This window comes from Rhipicephalus sanguineus, chromosome 5 (genome assembly GCF_013339695.2).
Source record: "Rhipicephalus sanguineus isolate Rsan-2018 chromosome 5, BIME_Rsan_1.4, whole genome shotgun sequence".
Taxonomy (NCBI): domain Eukaryota; kingdom Metazoa; phylum Arthropoda; class Arachnida; order Ixodida; family Ixodidae; genus Rhipicephalus; species Rhipicephalus sanguineus.
In genome coordinates, this window is record NC_051180.1 from 46887769 (window position 1) to 46893911 (window position 6143).

Here is a 6143-nt window from a genome sequence, read left to right on the forward strand (position 1 = left end):
ATAGTATAGCAAGAGGATGGAAAAGAGAAGTGGTGAGGAGAGACGTGAATGTGAGGAAGAGGAGAGTAAGGGTAACGCATAGCATATCCGTGTATAGTACAGTATAGCAAGGGGATGAGAAATGGAAGTGAGTATAAGGAGGAGTTATTTCAGGGTGAGGAGAGGGAAAGGCGAAAGGAGAGGGCGCCACTTCATCACAAATGAACGTTTCCTTTCCCGCCTTGGACGCCAAGCAGGCTGCACATTCGGAAGCGACATTTGTTTTCGTGGCCGCTACAGGGAGCGACCGCAGCGCCGCCATTCGGTAGAGCCTGAAACGCCCTTTTTAGGCACTTTTTCTCCCTGAAGACGGCCGCTGGCCTAGGTACTGAGGAAGAGAACGCCCCTAGCTCCACTTGTCCCTAGCCGGATCGGCAGCCAAGCCATGGCTCATGAGCCAGCAGAGAACGCGCCGGTGTGACCTTATGCCAAGGTAAGTTTTTGCATTCGCTATCCTGTGTTTCTACCGCGCGACAGAGCAAATGAGTTAAGCGGGCCAGGCCTTCTGCCTCAGTCCCGAAACTTGATTTGGTGCAATTATGTTACTGCAGCTTCTGATCGGTGCAGCTATTTTGCTGTAGGGAGGCTCCAAGGTATAGAACTGTTTTGTACATGTCCGTGTTGTTCTCTGCCATTTGATATGTCATGATACGCTTCACGTGTCCAATACATTACACGGGGCTCAGTGCAACTGTCTAGCGCCAATTGTGCCATTTTTATTACGTACCTCTCTTCGCTGCAAGTGTGCCTTCTTCACAGCCCTGTGATTCTTCGCAGCACGGGGCACAGGCATAATTGCAGCACGTTTGGTGTAATGCAGTCCTACCATCAATTTGTATAGGCAAGACAACACACAGGACAGTGCACATTGGAACTTTGTGCAAAGTTTAGTTATTCCCCGTGACCTTGGGCGCTGCTGACAAGTGTCCCATTTGTCTGGTTTGTGTAGAATGCTAATATCATTTGCTGCATCAGCCAAGGCAAAGCAGAACATTAAGCTGGAAGTGACCACTTCTCTGCGTTACAGGCTCTGCGGAGTGGTACTGTAAATTCTGCATTGCCAGATATTCTTGCGTTAGAATCTGACTACCTGCAAAATTTTGACTGGCGCAAGCACCCAGTTGCTGTACTTCTGGTAGACCAGCTGCACTATTATTACAGCTGTCGTTTCCCTTGGTTTTGTCCTAGCAAAGACACCACCTGGTTCAAACAGCCCACGTACAACTGTGATTAAAACTGTGCTCACTGGTAATAGCATGCACACATACACACTTTAATCACAATGGTTTACCTATAGATGCAACAGATTTCAAAGAACACTGACTGTAATGGTGGATATCACTTCCTTAGAAACTTGCTCAAAGCACATATCATTCTAGTGTAAAGCAGCTTGCACAGTTGCAAGAAAGCGGGCAGTTACCATTACAATTTGCAGTGTTCCACTACTTCATTCTTTAAGGGGCTCCTGAACCACTTTTCCAAGTAATCATCGAATCACCTCAGTATCGGGCCTCACGAGTCGATTGCCGCAAACATTTTTTGGAATTTGTCAAGAACGAATAGAGTGACAGGGATTTGTCACACGCTTTCAGTGCTTCCCCTCTTCTCTCAGCTTGCTCGAATGTACACATGGAGGGATGGCATAGAGGAAAGAATTCACGTCATGAGCTTGAGCATGCGTGATGAAACACGATTGCTCTCTGCTGTCATTATTCCTGTGCATGAGTGTGGCTACTATAGAGCACAGAGCCAGCGTGTGGCAGCACCCGGTGGCAAGAAACGCATATTATCCAAATGCCGCTCTTTATTTATGTGGGATATTGACCTGCTATGTGTTGTTCAACGTCAAACAGCAGGTGCCGACAGCTGCGAAGAGAGTGAGCACAGCCCCCTGTATGAAAAGAGGGTGCCTGTGAAAATGGCAACTTCACGCTTCACTTTTAATCTCTTTGTTGCGCATGACCGCAAGGCTTGGCTGAGCTTTTCATAGCGGTGTCTGCTTTCCGCAGGATGTGTTTTCTGAACGAAGTAACAGCGCGAACTCAACATAAGGACAAAAGAAGACGCAGCGCTTGTTCATGCCTTCTTTTGTTTTTGTGTCAAGTTCACGCTGCAACCAGTTGTTTCTAACGATCTACCAACTTTCCAACTCTCGTTGACTATGTTTTCTCACCAAGACTACATTTTTTTACTAAGCCTGACGGGTGGTTCATGACCTCTTATAACAACTTTTTCACGAGCAGAGTATCCTTTAAAGCTTCATGCAACATTTAAAAAAAGAAACGTAGAATCAGCCCACATTAGTAAGCACAAAAAAGTGAAAAATTACATTTATTTAAATTCTACACATCTTTCCACTACTTTCTTTTCCCATGTGCGATTTTCAACTTTAGAAGGCATCTGATTATGGTTGTATACACGCTCTACATTTCAGAATAGACCCTTTTCATAATCCGCAAGTGCGCTTTCCTACGCTGCATATTTGCCCAACTAATGGCGGCACCTGTCTTGCTTAGAGTGGAGACGAGGTCCTAGTTGCACGTGCTGGGTTTTGTCTATTATGCGTGTTTATGTCAAGAGAGCCGAGTCTACATTTTCCATGTCATAGCGTAAGCAAAATGCGCTTGAACACGCTGTTTGCAGTAATTGACTAGCCGCCATTAGTTGGGCAAACTGCATAGCAGGAAAGCTAGCTTTACAATTGTGAAAAGGATGGCTGCACTATAACATGCATAAAATATACAGCTGTAACCTTACCGGGAAATGGCTATATTTTCACATTAAGCTGAGGCATCTGCATATTTAATTAAGTGTTGCAATACTTTATTGGATGGCTGTGCATTTCGGCACATGTGGCTGGCGGTTATCACAATCTTTGTATACAGGGAAAACTTGAGTGGTCATGCTTTATATCCTATAGATCTTCGACTAAGACTTTCTTGCTTGTCAATTTTATCAGTGTCGAAACTTTGCAGTATTCATGCACCTTACAGTAGCTTTTTTTGGCGAAACCGACCCGTTACTACAAAATGTACTAATATGATAAAGGTCTTCAAACTTAGGTTACCTCCTGGTGATTGTTGCCAGAAGAAATAATTTACTCCAGTAATCAGAGTGGAGTATCTGGCAATCCTACGCAATCTTTACTGCTCGGGTGGTACTTTGTAAGTGTACACAATAATCTGCAGTGATGTTTTCAGGCTTACTAACATGAAAGCAGTAAAACAAGCTGGCCACTTTTACAGCAGTATACAACTCATCCTGAAACAAGCAAATCACAGTGGTACCACTACCTGCAGCAGTGACACTTAGGTTGTATCACAGCCTGTGCCCTATACTGGTACATCATTGAAATACTCATCTAGCCTGCACAGACGTCACTACTGTCATTGTACCTCGAGGTGGCTAACTTCTTTTTAGTACCGTGTAATCTGTAACTCCGCTCATTCTCATTCTTTATTGGTTTGAAAAAATTTTGCGGCAATAGATTCATGAGGCAATAAACTGATAAGCCATTATATGATTACATGGAAAAGTGTTTCAGGAACACTTTAACACCACTGTGTGTTCTAGCATGCTGCTGTTACCAAGGCTGATGCACAACATGGTTTTCACTCTAAAAGACAGGGCATGCAAACACGGACGCAAGAAAGAAGTCAAGACACCACAAACGCCAACTAACAACTGCAAAGGCACACAATGGCGGAAAAAAAAGAAGGCATGAAAACTTATCTGCGCATGCTGATGCAATAGACAAACTTGTCAATCCGGCACATGTGGGGGTATACGTGAAAGATAACTGTTAAGGCACTTGATTTATTCTTTATGCAAGTTTATAGACGGTTAGACGGCATGCGCTACCACTATTATCGATATGCCATGCCTCGATCATTAGATGAGTTTCTTCATTCATATGCCTGTACAAAACTGCGTATTTATCGAATTCTGGCATGAACTTACACTCTCGACACTGTAAAGATAGATTAGAAGGTGAGCCTCCACTTAACAATATTTTATGTTCTATTAATCTCTGGTTAATACAGCGGCCCTTCTGTCCTACATAGAAGCAGCTGTAGCTAAAGGGAACCTTATAAACCACACCTGTACAGCAATCGGTGAATTTGTTGGTGTGTTTTGCGAAACAAATGTTATTCCGCATCTTGTCTATTACTCGCTCATTCTTTCTCTGCACAGTGCACAAATCTTACCTAGCTTATTGGCAGTCGTAAAAACAACATTAACGCTGTATCTGCTTCCCACTTTCTTTAGCCTGTAAGAAACGCAATGAATGTAAGGAATGCCTACGACAGGTTTTTTTTCCTCATTGCTTTCTGCAACCATGCTCGGACTTAACATAACGGACTTCTTTAAACATTCAGCGACAGTGGCCGTCCAGCCTTTGCACGCCCTGTCTTTTAGAATGCTTACCAACTAGCTCAGCTCTCTTGTTATTCTAAACATGGTTTTATTTCACAGCCCTGGGGAATGTCTTGGAATGCTTGTTCTGATTACAGACTGAAATTTTGCTAATCTTGTGGGTCCTTATTTCTTCTTGGGCACCTTGTGCACTTGTTTCAGCACATGTGCTATGTCAATACAAATTTAAGTGAGTCAGGATATTCACTTTGAATGATGTCTTCAAATAAACAACAAAAGCGTGTTTTCCACATTGTAACTTTTACTGGCATTTCAGAAGCAACACAGCAAGATGACCAGAGGATGTACCACTTCAAGATGGAAATGGCTATGTTCAAAGATATTTTAGAGATGTACAAGGAAGATTTTGGGATTCTCGTTGCATCAATATATGCGATCTGCAGTAGCAATGTCCAAAACTTAACGGGCACTTTCATGTAGAGAGAGCCTTCCTTATTACAGCACTTATTCGCAAGATTTCAGCGTACTGAAATCTTTGATGAACATGAACATTGCCCTAATTAATTATGTATGACATTACTATACAGTATTATGTACTTATAAGCTTTGTTTATCAATGTCTTGTATTAATGTAATTTTTTTTTGTTTTCGGTACAATTAACTTATGTACCTATTTGTGATTTGTACCCAATAATCATGTGCAAGGGGTCATGGTATGGTCTCGTAACCGAGGGACCCTCTTCTGTGTATCCCTTTTTGTTGTAATCATGCTTTGCAATATAAATGTTTGAATAAAAAGGGGCATCAAGAAATTGAAAGATTACAAGCTGATCAGCTTACTCATGACTGCCAACAAGGCATTTACAAAAGTAATAGCTAATAGAATTAGGACCACCTTAGAATCCAATCAACCAAATGAGTCAGCAGGATTTCATACAGGCTACTCAACAATATACCATATTAGCACTGTCGAAGATGTTATGGATAAATGCATGGAACATAACCAACCCCTATATATAACCTTCACAAATAATGAGAAAGCATTTGAGTCACTTGAAACCTCACCAGTTGTGCAGGCATTGCAGAATTGGTGTGTACACAAACTGTATACAAAAATACTGGCTAAACTATAGCTTGCTGAGCCATAGGAGTACATATGTGAAGTTTATTACATTGTTACAAAGCGGACAGTCAACACTACCACGTCAACTGTTGTTAGACAACCGTTGATGTAAAACATTCATTCACGATCTATACGGCGTGGCTGCAGCATGGTGGTCATTGCAGCACATTTGCTACAATAAAATCAACTATAAACGGTATGTCTTTCTCTTGTCTAACCCACACAAGATGTCTTGTAAAACTTCCAGTGTCTATTTCCATGTTCCTGGGATGATATAGACCAGGGGTCTCCAAACACGCGGGCTGGACCTTTCGCTAGCGGCATACCCACGAATGACTGTCTTTGTCCCAAACTTTTTTTTTTCTTAATAGTCTTTTAAAGCTACGGTAAGGCAGTATGGTAGCGTTCCTCCTTTCCTGCTTTTAAGCCGCTCCCAGTTCAGGTGACAGTGCGTCCTCCAAACGACAGGTTCCTCGTTAACAATGCGTAGCCTGACAGGCAACAATGAGGCGTGACAACCGCACAGTAATTTTTGAAAAAGCTTTTGTGGTGTTGGGGTGCCTTCACCGGCAAAAGCACAACGAGCGGGAAAGGAGGAGCGCTT

At 42.7% G+C, this 6143-nt stretch overlaps 1 long non-coding RNA gene across 1 annotated transcript; it reads left to right on the forward strand.

Annotated features, from left to right (window-relative positions):
- The first annotated feature begins 252 nt into the window (after window positions 1–252).
- LOC119393586 (uncharacterized) lies at window positions 253–5738 on the forward strand. The gene is made up of 2 exons (XR_005183937.2): window positions 253–472; window positions 4733–5738. It is a non-coding gene; the product is annotated as an uncharacterized LOC119393586 (long non-coding RNA).
- Window positions 5739–6143: the final 405 nt, after the last annotated feature.